Genomic DNA, 13,669 nt, shown 5'->3' on the forward strand with positions numbered 1-13,669 from the left:
TGTCCGGGAAGTTCCAGGGATCCGGGGCGCCCGAGGGTGGGTGCTGCACTCCCCTTCCCCGCGTCCCGGGCGCCAGGCGAGGGAGGCGCAGGTCGAGTCCGGGAAGGCCCTCGCAGCACCCCCCGCCGGCCCACTGCCCTGCGAGGTTCCGAGGCGCAGGTGGCGCGGCCATCCCTCTCGGCGCGCGCGGGGTGCGGCGGGGGCGCGGCGGGGAGGAAGCACGTTCCCGCGCCCCGGGAGGGGAGTAAGCGGGCACCCACTTCCGGCCCAGGTAGGGGTCAGGGCCGCGCTGGTCTGGCGAGGAGCGCGGGGAGGGGGCGGGGCCTGCGCGGCGCAGGAGGCGGAGCTACATTCGGGCCCCGGGGATGGGGGTGGGGGTGCGTGGAGGGCGCGCCCCGGGCTCCGAGAGTGCGAGGCCAGGGTGCCCGCGCGCGTCACCACGCCGGCCGGGAGACCTGGACGGGGAGCGTGAAGGCGGTGCGGAGAGAAGCGGAGGGGAGAACGCACCTCGCCCCGGAGGCCCGGGGGGAACCTGTGGCGCCACGCCGCGCCGGGTCGTCCCCAGGGAGCTCTTGCTCGGGGATGGTTTCTCTAGGAGCAGGTCGGTGGGGCTGGGGTCCCTGCAACTACAAACGTCTCTGGAAAGTTTTCTAAGGGGAGAGAAAGGGCAGACAAGAGCACTGTGATCCCTGTTGAGAAATAGGGGAATCCTCCCAGAAACGATGTCCTTTCAACTTGCTAACAGTCCCGTTCTGTTTTCCAGTAGTTTCTATTATTTGCACCTTGCTGACATTTTCCTAAGAGAAATTTAAAACAAATTTTAAGAGATCATTAGTACTAGGATGGTGTTAGACGTAAGCCTTGAAATAGCTTGGAAGGGCACTAAAATTTAAAAAAAAAAAAAAAAAAAAAGTTTGAAAATCCGAAGAATACTCATGGGTTTCATTGTGCCTACAGTTTTCTTGGTGATTGTAGTTGCTCTTAAAGCCTTAATTTTTTAATTTTTATTTGTATTTTTGTAATTCGCATTGACCCAGTGACTTTAGATTTGTTTTATGCTGGTAGAGGAGATGAAGTGCTTTGTGCTCCGTGTTAGTTGTGTAAAAATGCTAAAACGGAGGAAAAAATTGTAGTCCTGCCATACTGCTTACATGTTTGTAAGTTCATCTTCTAATTATTTTCCCCAGATCCTGGATGCTTATCCCTGTAACACCATGACTTCGCTGTTGTGTGTCACAGGCCCTGGACCGCAGCTGCAGCCTGGACACTTGACGTCTTGTATCTGAGCAATATTGTGTTTTACTTTCAGACTTTTCTAAAGGTAGGTGATAAAGTTGACCAGTTTCCTGGGTTTGCTGGAGCCTAAGTTCCAAGTTTTGACAAATAAATGAGGGTCCATGTTATTCATGCCATAGCTTTGATCTTATAAAAGATAATTGTTTTCAAATGGGAGAACTTAGAGATGTGTAAGATTTCAATGATAACTTGTTTTTTATGAATATATTGATGTGATTTCTAGTGGGTATGAAAAATTACTCTCATTTGTCTTAGTCCTTTTTTATTATTGTTGGTGGAAGGAAAAAGTTCAAAATGAAAGATTAAACTTGATGGTCTTTAATACCAGCTTGGTATATCAATTTGTAGAGATTGTGGTCACATCACAAAAGGGGATAGCATTGTCTTGCCTTCCTTTTTCAACTGTATCTTTACGGCCTAAGTTTTTTGGGCAAGTGTTTGAAAAACAACTTTTTTCTGCCAAATCTAAAATATTTGAAGGTCCACTAGTTGCTACTAATAGTTTTGTGAACAAGTATTTGGAAGTACAAATCTACTTTATAGTATATGAATGTAGATTATATAAAGTTTTGATGTAACAATGTTTTTATCATTTTAATGATTTCTGTAATGTCAGTGCTCTAAACTTTTCATTTCCACCTTTTTTTTTTTTAAACAAAGATCCCTTCATTAATATTTCCCCTGGAGCTATAATTTGAAAGACTGTATCTAAGAAGCAAACCCCCTTTCCTTGGTAATAGGAAACAAACTCAGTTATCCATTAGAGAGTAAATAGATGTCCAATAGACTTTCAAAATAAGTCGCAGAAGACCTTTTACCATTTTGGGGACACACAGGGAGTCAGGAGCCTCTAGCTGGGGAGCATTACTCTTCTGAACTAAAATAATCCATCATTGAACAGCAGCTTTCTACCATGGGCTTTGGCCTGGTCTTTTTCTTGACTCCACCATTCACGAGCATTTTGACCTTAAAAACTCTTGTCTAATCCCAGGTTGCGGGTTACAGTAATGCCTTTCTGGAATGTTTCTCATTAAGTTTTAAATGACATAAGGCATATAAAGTTATAAGAATAGTAGGCACCTGGCATATTGCAGTCAGTCAGAAAAATGCTAGCTGCTGTTAGTTTCCATTTTCCTGAGCTCTGAGGATGATTACACCATCTGGTTAGGTTTCTGTCCATTGTCCACTTCTTGCAAAGAACAGAAAACCTCATGTAGAAATCATAAGGCAATAGCTTAAAAGCTGAATTTGGTCTTGAGATGTGTTGGTTTGGGTGAGCTCATCACTTAAAAATAATTGAATACTTTAAAATCATTTACCAATATTTTAATTTTCTTTTAAAGATTTTGCTTATTTATTTGAGAGTGAGTGAGAAAGAGAGAGAGAGAGAGCAAGCACAAGCTGGGAGAAGGGCAGAGAGAGGGAGAAGCAGACTCCCCACTGAGCAGGGAGCTGGATGCAGTGGGGTGGGGGGCTCGACCCCTGGGATCACGGGATCATGACCTGAGCCAAAGGCAAACGCTTAACTGACTGAGCCACTCAGGTACCCTTCATTTATCAATATTTTTGAAATTAGTATGTTTCATATAAGTTCCCAGAGTTCTAGCTTTTCCTGAAAAACAGTTGCAAGGTGGAGCTTACAGCTGCTAGCTGCTGAAGCCAGCAGGTGGTTGGCCCATTTTGGATGGGGGGCCTACACCGCCCAGGTTCCACAAGGTCACTCTCTGCTTGTACTTCCTCCCACCTGCTTCACTCATGTATTTCACTTCCCTTGTCCTGCAAACATTTCAGGTTGTGATTTCGGACTCCGAGAACATGGCTTGCTAACTTGAACAGGTAATGGTGTGGCCAAAACTATAATCCGAATTTCTTCCTTTAAAAAGGAGTACAGTAGTCCTGTATTACAATTTATGAAGCATTTCCTTATTTGATACATAAATCAACTCAGAAATAGTTCAGACACACATTTTCATTGCATTTTATGGCTGTGGACGTTGAAGCTTATAAGTTTGTTTGAAAACTAAAGATAGTTTTCTGATGACTTAAAGTTGTTTTAGGTTTTTACTAATGCCACATTTTATTTTATTTTATTTTAGATTTTATTTATTTGTTTGTCAGAGAGAGAGAGTACAAGTGGGGGAGCAGCAGGCAAAGGGAGAAGCAGACTCCCCGCTGAGCAAGGATTCCTAACGTGGGACTTGATCCCTGAGCCCTGGGATCATGACCGGAGCGAAAGACAGACACTTAACCAACTGACCCAGTCAGGCATCCTACTAATTAATGCCACTTTTTAACTATGGGGAAATTTGCTAGGAAATGATAGCCTTTCTTTGGGTTTCAGCATTTATTTTAAGCGGGTACTTTTATCCCCAGAATTACAAACTAAGGAAAGGAGTGGTAGAAAGAATACATGTATGGAAGTGCATCAGTAGTCTTTGTTTTCTCTCTCGACAGAGCATCTTTAAGCAGATTGAAGGGAACAAAACATTGATTATGGCTCATTCAAAACAGACCATATATATAACTAGACAAAGGTCTGTTTTAAGCTATACTTTATTACCTATGTTATTGGAAAGCTGAAAGGGGTATGTGTCTAGTTCATCAGATCTACAGTTAAGTTAGACCAGAGATTTCTGTGAGTGTGTTTTAAAGTTCTGTAAGAGGAGATACCCCAAATTTGTGTGGTGATTTAGCCTGTTCTGCGAAGTTGTTTTATATGGCAAGCACGCTTTTTAGTCGGCTTCTTTTAACCAGGGAGGCTTTATTACTTTCACAATCATGCCAAGAGGATAATCGGACAATAAGATAAAAGCAGGGGTAGTTCATTTGTGGGTGTAGTGACTGTATGTGATCCTCATGGTATATGTACGAGAGAAGGTCAGGCCAGGCATGCAGAGGGTTTGGGGAAGCAGCGAGGCCAAGACAACAGGACCTCCTGTGGCAGACAAGACTTTACGGTGTCCTAAGACCTGTCAGAAGGCAGAAGACACAGAGAGTTGTGAAGAAAAACTTGGGGTGAGTTTAGGGGTATCAGAAAGAGCCAGATGTTCAGGGTCTGGGGAAGGCAGTAAGAATACGGATTTTGAAGGCTTGTGAGCAAGAAAATCATGTGATCTGATTTTCTGTTTTGAGATCGTTCTGGCTGCCATGTGGAGAGGGACAGCTTAGGTAGCTGACCTGTTGATCTTCCAGTATGTTTCTTCTGTCAGAGGCAGGAGTTCCTTCTGAATCTAACTTCAACTTTATGTGGGGAAGTTGAAACAGCTTGGCGGAAGTGAGTGCATTAAGGGAAGGATCTTTCAATAATGTTCTGCAAATATATATGATGAATGTTTTTTAAAAGTAAGAATCGGGGTATTACAATATTGCTTGGCTTTGAGTAAAGCCACCTGTTACTTTCTTTATAGAACGGTATTTTGAGGTTCTCATGTTTAATGTAGGTATTTAACATGTATATCTATCTTAAAAGTCTGAAGTTATTATTTCTAAGTGCCTCTTTAACCATATAAGGAATTTAGGAACATTGAAATCCTTTTACGGCACTTTTCATTATTTGTCATTATTACTCATTTTATTCATATTATTCAATTCATTATTATTATCATTCATTATTATGTATTATTGTGTCCTGCAGGCAGTTCTAGTTTAGATTTATACACATGCGTAACAGTTTCTTTGCTGTTTGTGGCAATTCAGACCTTTCTTGTGGATCATTATTATTCTTGAAAGATATCCTATAAACGTGCTCTTTCTCAGGGGTCGTTATTGTTAAACACAAATTATTTTTGGTGAAAAATGAATTTATCTTGCAAGATACTTTTGTGGATATTTTCGTTTATTTTTAGATTAACAATTTTTTCTTTCATTTGAATGTGTATATATATATTTTGAATATATCATACTTCCACTTTCTATTGAAATATCAGCCGTCAAGGGGCACCTGGAAGGCTCTGTCCGCTGAGTGTCTGACTCTTGATTTCTGCTCAGGTCATGATCTCAGGGTCTTGGGATCAAACCCTGTGGGGGGCTCCCCTCTCAGCAGGGAGTCTGCTTGTCTCCCTTTCCCTTTGCCCCTCCCCCAGCTGTCTCTCTCTCTCTCTCTCAAATAAATAAATCTTAAAAAAAGGAAATATCAGCAGCCATTCTAATTGTTTTCCTCTACATGTAATCTGTCATTTCTAGTTGGTTGGTTTTAAGAGATTTTCTTTGTCTTTGGTGTTCCATGGTTTCACTGTAGTGTGTGTCTAACTGTGGATTTATTTTTATCTACCCTACTTGAGCTTCCTAACTTCAAGTATTCACACCTTTCACCTATTTGGGAAAACTCTCAGCCATTACCTGTGGCTTTTTCTCCATTCTTTCTAGTCTTACCTCAAATGGATTGGATGTGTTGGACTGAGTCAGTCTGGAAAACAGTTAATACCAGATACTTCCACAGGGAATTTCAGATGGTGTTCTGGTCTGAATGTTTGTGTCCTTCCAAAATTCCTGTGTTGAAATCCTGACCACCAGGGTGTTGGGGGGTAGGGTCTTTGGAGCCTTTTTTCGGTAAGCATGAGGTCTTCTAGGCTAATCCGTGTCACAGCATGTGTCAGAATGTCCTTGCCCTGATAAGGCTGAGTAATACTCTATTGTGGATCCATCCAACATTAATGCATATCGTTCATTGATGGACATGTGGCTTTCTCCTGCTTTTGAGCTACTGTAATACAGCTCTGAACATGAATATGCATATATCTCTTTGAGAACCGTCTTTCTGTTCTTTTAAATATATAACCAAAAGTAGAATTGTTATTAATTGTTGTTAATTCTGTGTTTTTCTGAGTAACCACTAACCCATTTTCCACAGCAAACATACTAGTTTACGTTCCCACCAGCAATGTTCAAGAGTTCCAATTTCTCCCAACCTCAGCAATACTTGTTTTCTGCGTTTTTTATAATAGCCATCCTAATGGGTATGAAGTGGTATTTCATTATGGTTTCGATTTGCATTTTCCTAATGATTAGTAGCGATGAGCATCATTTCATTTGCTTATTGGCCATTTGTGTATCTTTTTGCACAAGTATCTATTCATGTTTTTTGCCCATATTTTAAATTGGGTTATTTTGTTGTTGTCCTTTAGGAGTTCTTTTTACATTCTTGTTAACCTTTTATACAATATATGACTTGCAAATATTTTCTTCTGTCTGTAGGTTGTCTTTTCACTCTGTTGATAGCATCCTTTGATGCACAAGAGTTTTTAATTTTTATGAAATCCAGTTTATCTGTTTTTTTTTCTGTTGCCTGTGTTTGAGTGTCAGATCCAAGAAATCATTGCCAAATCCACTGCTGTGAAGCTTTTCCCCTATGTTTTCTTCTAAGTACTACAGTGTTACCTCCTAGGTTTAAGTCTTTGATACATTTAGGGTTAATTTTTTGGGTCTTTCTTAATTTTTTTTTTTAAAGACCCCTCTTCCAGGGATTCTTTTTTTTTTTTTTTTTTTTTAAAGATTTTATCCATTTATTTGACAGAAGTAGGCAGAGAGGCAGGCAGAGAGAGAGAGGAGGAAGCAGGCTCCCCACTGAGCAGAGAGCCCAATGCGGGGCTCCATCCCAGGACCCTGGGATCATGACCTGAGCCGAAGGCAGAGGCTTTAACCCACTGAGCCACCCAGGCGCCCTGGTCTTTCTTAATTTTTAAAGCTTTATTTACTTGAGAAAGATCAAGAGAGCAAGCATGCATTGGGGGAGGGGCAGAGGAGGAGAGAGAGAGATTCCCAGTCAGACTCCCTGCTGATCCCGGAACCTGATGTGGGGGGGGGGCATTAATTTTTTGTATATGGTGTAATGGAAGAATTCAGTTTCATTCTTTTACATGTGGTTATCAGGTTCTCTCAACACCAGTTGTTGAAAAGATTGTTCTTTCCCTATTTAATGATCTTGGCAGTCTTGTTGAAAATCATTTGACCATATATATGAGGTTTTCTTTCTGGGTTCTCTCATTTATTCTTTTGGTCTATGTATTTGTCTTTATGCCAGGATCACACTGTTTTGATTACTGTAACTTTGAAGTAAGTTTTGAAATCAGGAAGTGTGAGACCTCCAACTTTATCCTTCTTTTTCAGATTGTTTGGGTTATTTGAGACTCTTTCAGATTCCATATGGTTTTTAAGATGGATTTTTTTTTTCTATTTCTTTTTGAGATTTTGATAGGGAATGCATCTATAGATTGGGGTAGTGTTGACATCTTAACAATATCAAGTCTTCCAATATGTGAACACAGGTTGTCTCTACATTTCTTTGTGTCTTGTTTAATTTCTTTCAACAGTGCTTTATAGTTTATACTGTACAAGTCTCTTGCCTCCTTAACTTTATTCCTAAGTATTCTATTCTTTTTGGTGCTATTGTTAAGAGAATTGTTTTCTGGATTTCCTTCTCAGATTCATTGTTAGTGTATAGAAATGAAACTGACTTTATATCTCACAGCTTTTCTGAATTCATTGGTTAGTTCTAACAGCATTTTTGTGTTTTCTTCATATAAGATCAAGTCATCTGTGAATAGAGAAATAGAGATAATTTTAAACGTCCCTTCCAATTTGGATTTTTTTTACTTTTGTTATGGGAAGGCTTTATTCTTTTTTTTTAGTTTACTTTTATTTATATTCAATTAATTAACATATAGTGTATTTTTAGTTTCAGAGGTAGAGTTCAGTGATTAATCAGACTTATATAATACCCAGTGCTCATTATATCACATACCCTTCTTAATGCCCATTGCCCAGTTACCCCATCCCCCCACTTCCTTCCCCTCCAAGAACCCTCAATTTGTTTCCTATAGTTAAGTGTCTCTTGGTTTGTCTCCCTCTCTGATTTTGTCTTGTTTCATTTTTCCCTCTCTTCCTCTATGCTTGTCTTTTTGTTTCTTAAACTCCGCATGTGAGTGCAATCATATGATAATTATCTCTCTCTGACTGACTTATTTTGCTTAGACTGATAACCTCTAGTTCCATCCACATCATTGCAAATGGCAAGATTTCTTTTTTTTTTTTTTGATGGCTAATATTACATTTTATATATATACCACATTTTCTTTATCTATGGATGTCTTTTCTTTTTCTTGACTACTTGCTCTGGCAAGGACTTCTGGTACTGTGTTGAATAGAAATGGCAAAAGTAGGCCTCCTTGCCTGTTCCTGTTCTTAGAGGAAAGGCTGTCAGGCTTTCACCAATGAGTGTGATGTTTGCTATGTGTTTTTCATACGTGGCCTTTATTATGTCCAGGGAATTTTCTTCTATTCTGAGTTTGAGGGTTTTTTTAAAAAATCTTAAATGAGTATTAAATTTTATCAAACACATTTTTGCATCAATTTAAATGATCATTTTTACCCTTTATTTTGTTAATATCATGTATTACATTGTTTGATTTTCATATATTGAGCCATTCCTGCATTCCAGGAATAAATCCCACTTGGTCACCATGTATGATCCTTTGAATACGCTGTTGAGACCCTTTGAATACTCTGTTGAATTCAGTGGTGGTATTTTATTTGAAGATTTTTATATCAGTGGTTTTGGGGATATTGGTATTCTTGCAGTGCCCTTGCCTGGCTTTGGTATCAGGGTAAAGCTGGACTCAGAATGAGGTAGGCAGTGCTCACTCCTCTTAAATTTTTTGGAAGTTTAAGAATTCTTAGTCCTCGCTTGTTAAGAGTTTAAGGTGTTAAATTTCGTTTAAGGTGTTAACTTATCCTCAATGTTTGGTCAAATTAACCAGTAAATCTACGTGGTCCTGAGCTACTTTTGCTGTTGAGAATTTTGATGACTTATTCAGTCTCCTCACTAGTTATAGGCCTATTCAGATTTTTAATTTTTTCATGGTTCAGCCTTGGTGGCTTGTGTGTTTTTAGGAATTTGTCCATTTCATCTAATTTATCCATTGTGTGGGCATGTAATTATTCCTAGTTCAATCCTTTCTATTTTTATGAAATTAGTAGTAATGCCCCCTCTTCCCCTTCTGGTTTTGATTATTTGTTTCTTCTCCTTTTTTTTTTCTTTCTAACTAAAGGTTTGTCGATTTTGTTTATCTTTTGAAGAACAAACTCTTGGCTTTGTTGATTTTTTCCATTGTTTTTGTCTTTTCTGTTTATTTATCACTGCTCTAGTATTTATTATTTCCTTTTCTTTTGGGTTTAATTTGTTCCTCTTCCTTTAATTCTAGTTTTAGGGTATAAAATTAAGACTTGAGATTTTTCTTTTTTTTAACATAAATTTATGTTTAACATAAATATTATGTTAAATTTAACATAAATTTGCCTCTTAACACTGCTTTTGTTGCATCCCTTAAGTTTTGATATGTTGTAGTCTCCTTTGCTTCAAGATATTTTCTAATTTTCCTTGTGATTTCTTAGAGGACTTATTAATTATTTAATAGTGTGTTATTTAATTTCCATGTATATATCAATTTTCTAGTTTTCCTTTGGCTGTTGATTTCTAGTTCCATCATGTTCTGACTGAAAAAGGTATTTTGTATATTTTCAGCCTTTTAAATTTTATTAAGACTTGCTTTGTAGCCAAACATGTGGTTTATCTTGCAGAATGTTCTATCTACACTTGAGAAAAATGTGTATTCTGCTATCGTTAGATGGACATTCTGTATGTGTCTTTTAGATTCAGTTGGGCCATAATGTTGTTCAAGTGCTGTATTTCCTTACTGACCTCTATCTCTTTGTTTTACTTGTTATGGAAGGCAACGTATTGAAGTTTCCTGCTATTATAGTAGAGCTGTTTATTTTCTCCTTCAATTACATCAATGTTTATTTTATATATTTTGGAGCTTTGATGTTTTGTGCATATATATTTATAATTGTTATATCTTCTTGGTGAGTTAATCCTTTTATCATTATGTAATGTGTAGCATCCTTCACTTCAACCCGAAGGTCTCTCTTTAGCAATTCTTGTAGGACAGATCTAGTGGCAATGAACTCCCTCAGCTGTTATTTATTTGGGGAAGTGTTAATTTCTTTCTCGTATTTGAAGGACACTTTTGTTGCATGTAAAATTCTCAGTTGACAAGTCTTTCTTTTAGCACATTAACTGTGTTGTCCCACTACCTTCTGACTTACAAGATTTCTGCTGGGAAATCTTGTAAATGGTGAGTTGCTTTTCTTTTGCTGCCTTCAAGATTCCTTCTTTGTCTTTGTCTTTCGACAGCTTCATTATAATGTGTCTCAGTGTGGGTTTCTTGGGATTTATCTTTGCAGTTTTGGAGGTCTCTTAGGTTTGTAGATCCATCTACTTAGATTTGTATATCCATGTATTTTTCTTAAATTTATGATGTTTTCAGCCATCATTTCTTCAAATATTCTCCTTGTCTCATTCTTTTTTCTTCTTCTTCTTCTTCTTCTCTTACTGGTAATGCTTATATTGGTCCTCTTGATGGGATCTCATGAGTCCCTTAGGCTCTGTTCATTTTTCTATATTTCTTTTTCTTTTTCTTTTTTTCCCTCAGACTTGATAATTTCAAATTACTTGGCTTTAAGTTTGCTGGTTTTCTTCTGCCTGTGCAAGTCTGTTATTAAACCCATCCAGAGAATTTTTCAATTCAATTATTTTAATTTTCATATCTGGAATTTCCGTTTGGTTCTTTAAAAAAAAAAAAACTTCTTTCTCTTTGTAGGTACTTTCAAGTGTTCTATCACTAGTCTCTGAAAAAAGCTTGCATCAGATGACATTCTTTCTTTCTTAATCACTTTATTGAACTCATTGGTAAAATCACCTGAAATTTTTCTGGTTACTGTGTTTTATTCATTTCTATCCAGTATTCAACAAATACTTATTGAGTACTTCTTCTGTGCCAGTCATGGGTTTAGAGTCTTTGGGATATATCAGTGAACAACCTGGATAAAATTTCTAGTAGTATAGAAAACCAATAATTAAAACATAATAAACCGGAAGTGTTGTATCATGAAGGAGATAAAAAATGTTATGAAAATATAGTGGGGAAAGAGGGACCAGGAGTTTGGAGATAGGATAGGGTGGAGGGGAGTAAGGTGGCATTTTAAACAGGGTGGTTAGGATAAGACTTACTGAGGAGGTGGTCGCTGATGTAAGAATTAAAGAAAGTGAGGAAGTAAGCAACATGGATATCTAGAGAAAGAGCATTCCAGGCAGAGGGAAAACATAGCCCAAAGGGAGATCAGCCCTGCTGTGTTTTAGAATGAGCATGAAGTCAGTTTGGTTATTTTAGTAAAGAAGAATGGAAGAAAGGTTTACAAAAGCAATCAAAATAAGTGTTAAGATGACTGATAAGATCCTGAAGTAAGATATTTTTTTCATTGTAATATGGTCTTTTTTTAATCGTGAAAAAGACCCCTCAGCAGCTCAATATATAATAAATCAATTCAAAAAGATGATTTTTCATTTTTTAAATGTAGCTTTTAAAATGGAAGTACCTTTTTGAATTATGGTAAATACATATCTCAATATATATATATAATATATACTATAATACATATGTACATACATGTGTACAAAATATATACTTACTGTATATATGCCAAAAAGATATTTAGCATATATGATCACATAATTAAGAAGTTATTCATTTTTATGAGCTAGAGAATTACTTTTTATTCCGTGAGTGGTAAAGGACTAGGAAAAATAAGAACAATCATTGCCATGTAGGATACAACCTACTATAATCATTAAATAATTAGTTGTTTACTAACTGATATTTTATTCTTAATAATAACCTATCAGTACTGGAAAAAGTAGAGTGTAAAATTTAGAAGACTTGTTTCTATTCTAAGGTTTTGAATTCTTTAATGTTTAATTTTGAGGATGTCATTTTAGACTTCATTTCATCTACTTCTTGGGAGTTTTTTTTATTTTCTTTTAAATGACATTTGACTAAGTGTATTCTGTTTCCCAAACACCTTGGCTTTCATTATTCTGTGATTATTGTTTTATAATTTTTTTATAATATAAATATAATATAAAAATGTTTATAATATAACAATGCTCTGCTTTAAATATTTATCTTACTGAGAATCATTAGAGAGGAAATCATCTTTTGGACAAACTTCCATTCATGTTTAATGTCCAGCTCCAATCCTGCTTATTTTCTGTATCTTTTTATGATCACTCCAGAATTAATTGCTTCTTCACCTGGGATTCTATAGCACTTTAAGCTTGTTTCCATTATCTGTCACTTTTCATAATATTACTTACATATATCTATCCATGAGTTGACTATCTTTGTATCCCCAAGACTCTAATGTATACTATCCATACATTAGGTGTTCAGTCATTCTTATGCCTGTATATTTAAATACCAATAGTTAATTCCTAACAATTAATGTTGCAGAAATTAAAATCATGTTGAATAACGCTACCACTTGAAAAGCAGTATTCCGTATAATGAATGTCTCTTGTGGGTAAAAATGCTTATTTCAGGCATTTAACAAGATTTAATTTGGTCTTTTGGTCTAACTTTTACATTATATGGATGGCATAAATGCTTATTTGCATGAATCAAGTACATAGATGTAAGAAGTAGTTATCATGTCACTGATTGTGAAATCACTAAAGGGGATGATTATTACTGATTACCTCCTACTTATTCCATTGCATTTTGGATCAAAGGCACAAATTTCAGAAAGATTAAGTGTTCTAAGAACTATTCATGAGGGTGTTTTTATGTAGTGATGTAATTTTTAGAGCCATTCATAGCCATTTATGAGATGATGTGCCCTTAAGTGTAATGAATCAGAACATGATCCTTATTTTGTTTAGAATTTCAAAATTCTTTTCCGCTCTCCCTAATCCTTATTTTTTTTGCTAGGAATTATTCTGGGAATGGCAGTTACAGCAGTAAAAATAAAACCTATACTCTTTTGTAACTTTATGTAGGTTGGTCAAGAAAGCCCCTTCTAAGAAAGTGATGTTTTAGCCAGGATCTGAAGGCTGAGAAGGAACTGAAGAAACAGACTAGTTGAGGACAAAGAACAGAAATCGATGATAGACTCAATGAGAATGAATTCATGTTTGATGCACATTGGTTTGTGGTCTTCAGGATGAGAAGGTTGTAGTTCGTAGAAGTTTGTAGTAGTTCGTAGTTTGTAGAAGTAAGGAGTTTATTGTTGCTTTTGTCTTTTCAACTACTTAAGTAAGAGCATCAGTTGGGAAATTTTGTGGAAGGGGATAGAGAACAAAGAAGAGCAATTTGAGGACAGGAAAATGTGAGAGCAGAGATCACTGTGAAATAATGAGAAAGGAACAGACAACCAGGGAAACACAGTAGGACTTCTAAGCAGTGTCCAGGGTCTACTTGTAGGTCTGTTATTCTGAATTTGAAGTGAAACCAGTCAATATGGTAGTGTAGTTTTTGTCTAG

The 13,669-nt window shown here is 37.2% G+C and overlaps 1 protein-coding gene across 6 annotated transcripts in view; it reads left to right on the forward strand.

Annotated features, from left to right (window-relative positions):
- The first annotated feature begins 356 nt into the window (after positions 1-356).
- The window catches only part of MYO3A (myosin IIIA), a 232,247-nt gene continuing 218,934 nt past the window's right edge, over positions 357-13,669 (forward strand). For 5 of the 6 annotated variants that reach the window (XM_032349656.1, XM_032349658.1, XM_032349659.1 and 2 more), the window contains exons 1-2: positions 357-601; positions 1,188-1,321. The gene's annotated coding sequence lies outside the window, so the exon portion shown is untranslated. The remainder of the gene's footprint in view (positions 602-1,187; positions 1,322-13,669) is intronic. The other variant, XM_032349657.1, reaches the window with a different exon arrangement.

This window comes from Mustela erminea, chromosome 6 (genome assembly GCF_009829155.1).
Source record: "Mustela erminea isolate mMusErm1 chromosome 6, mMusErm1.Pri, whole genome shotgun sequence".
Lineage (NCBI taxonomy): Eukaryota > Metazoa > Chordata > Mammalia > Carnivora > Mustelidae > Mustela > Mustela erminea.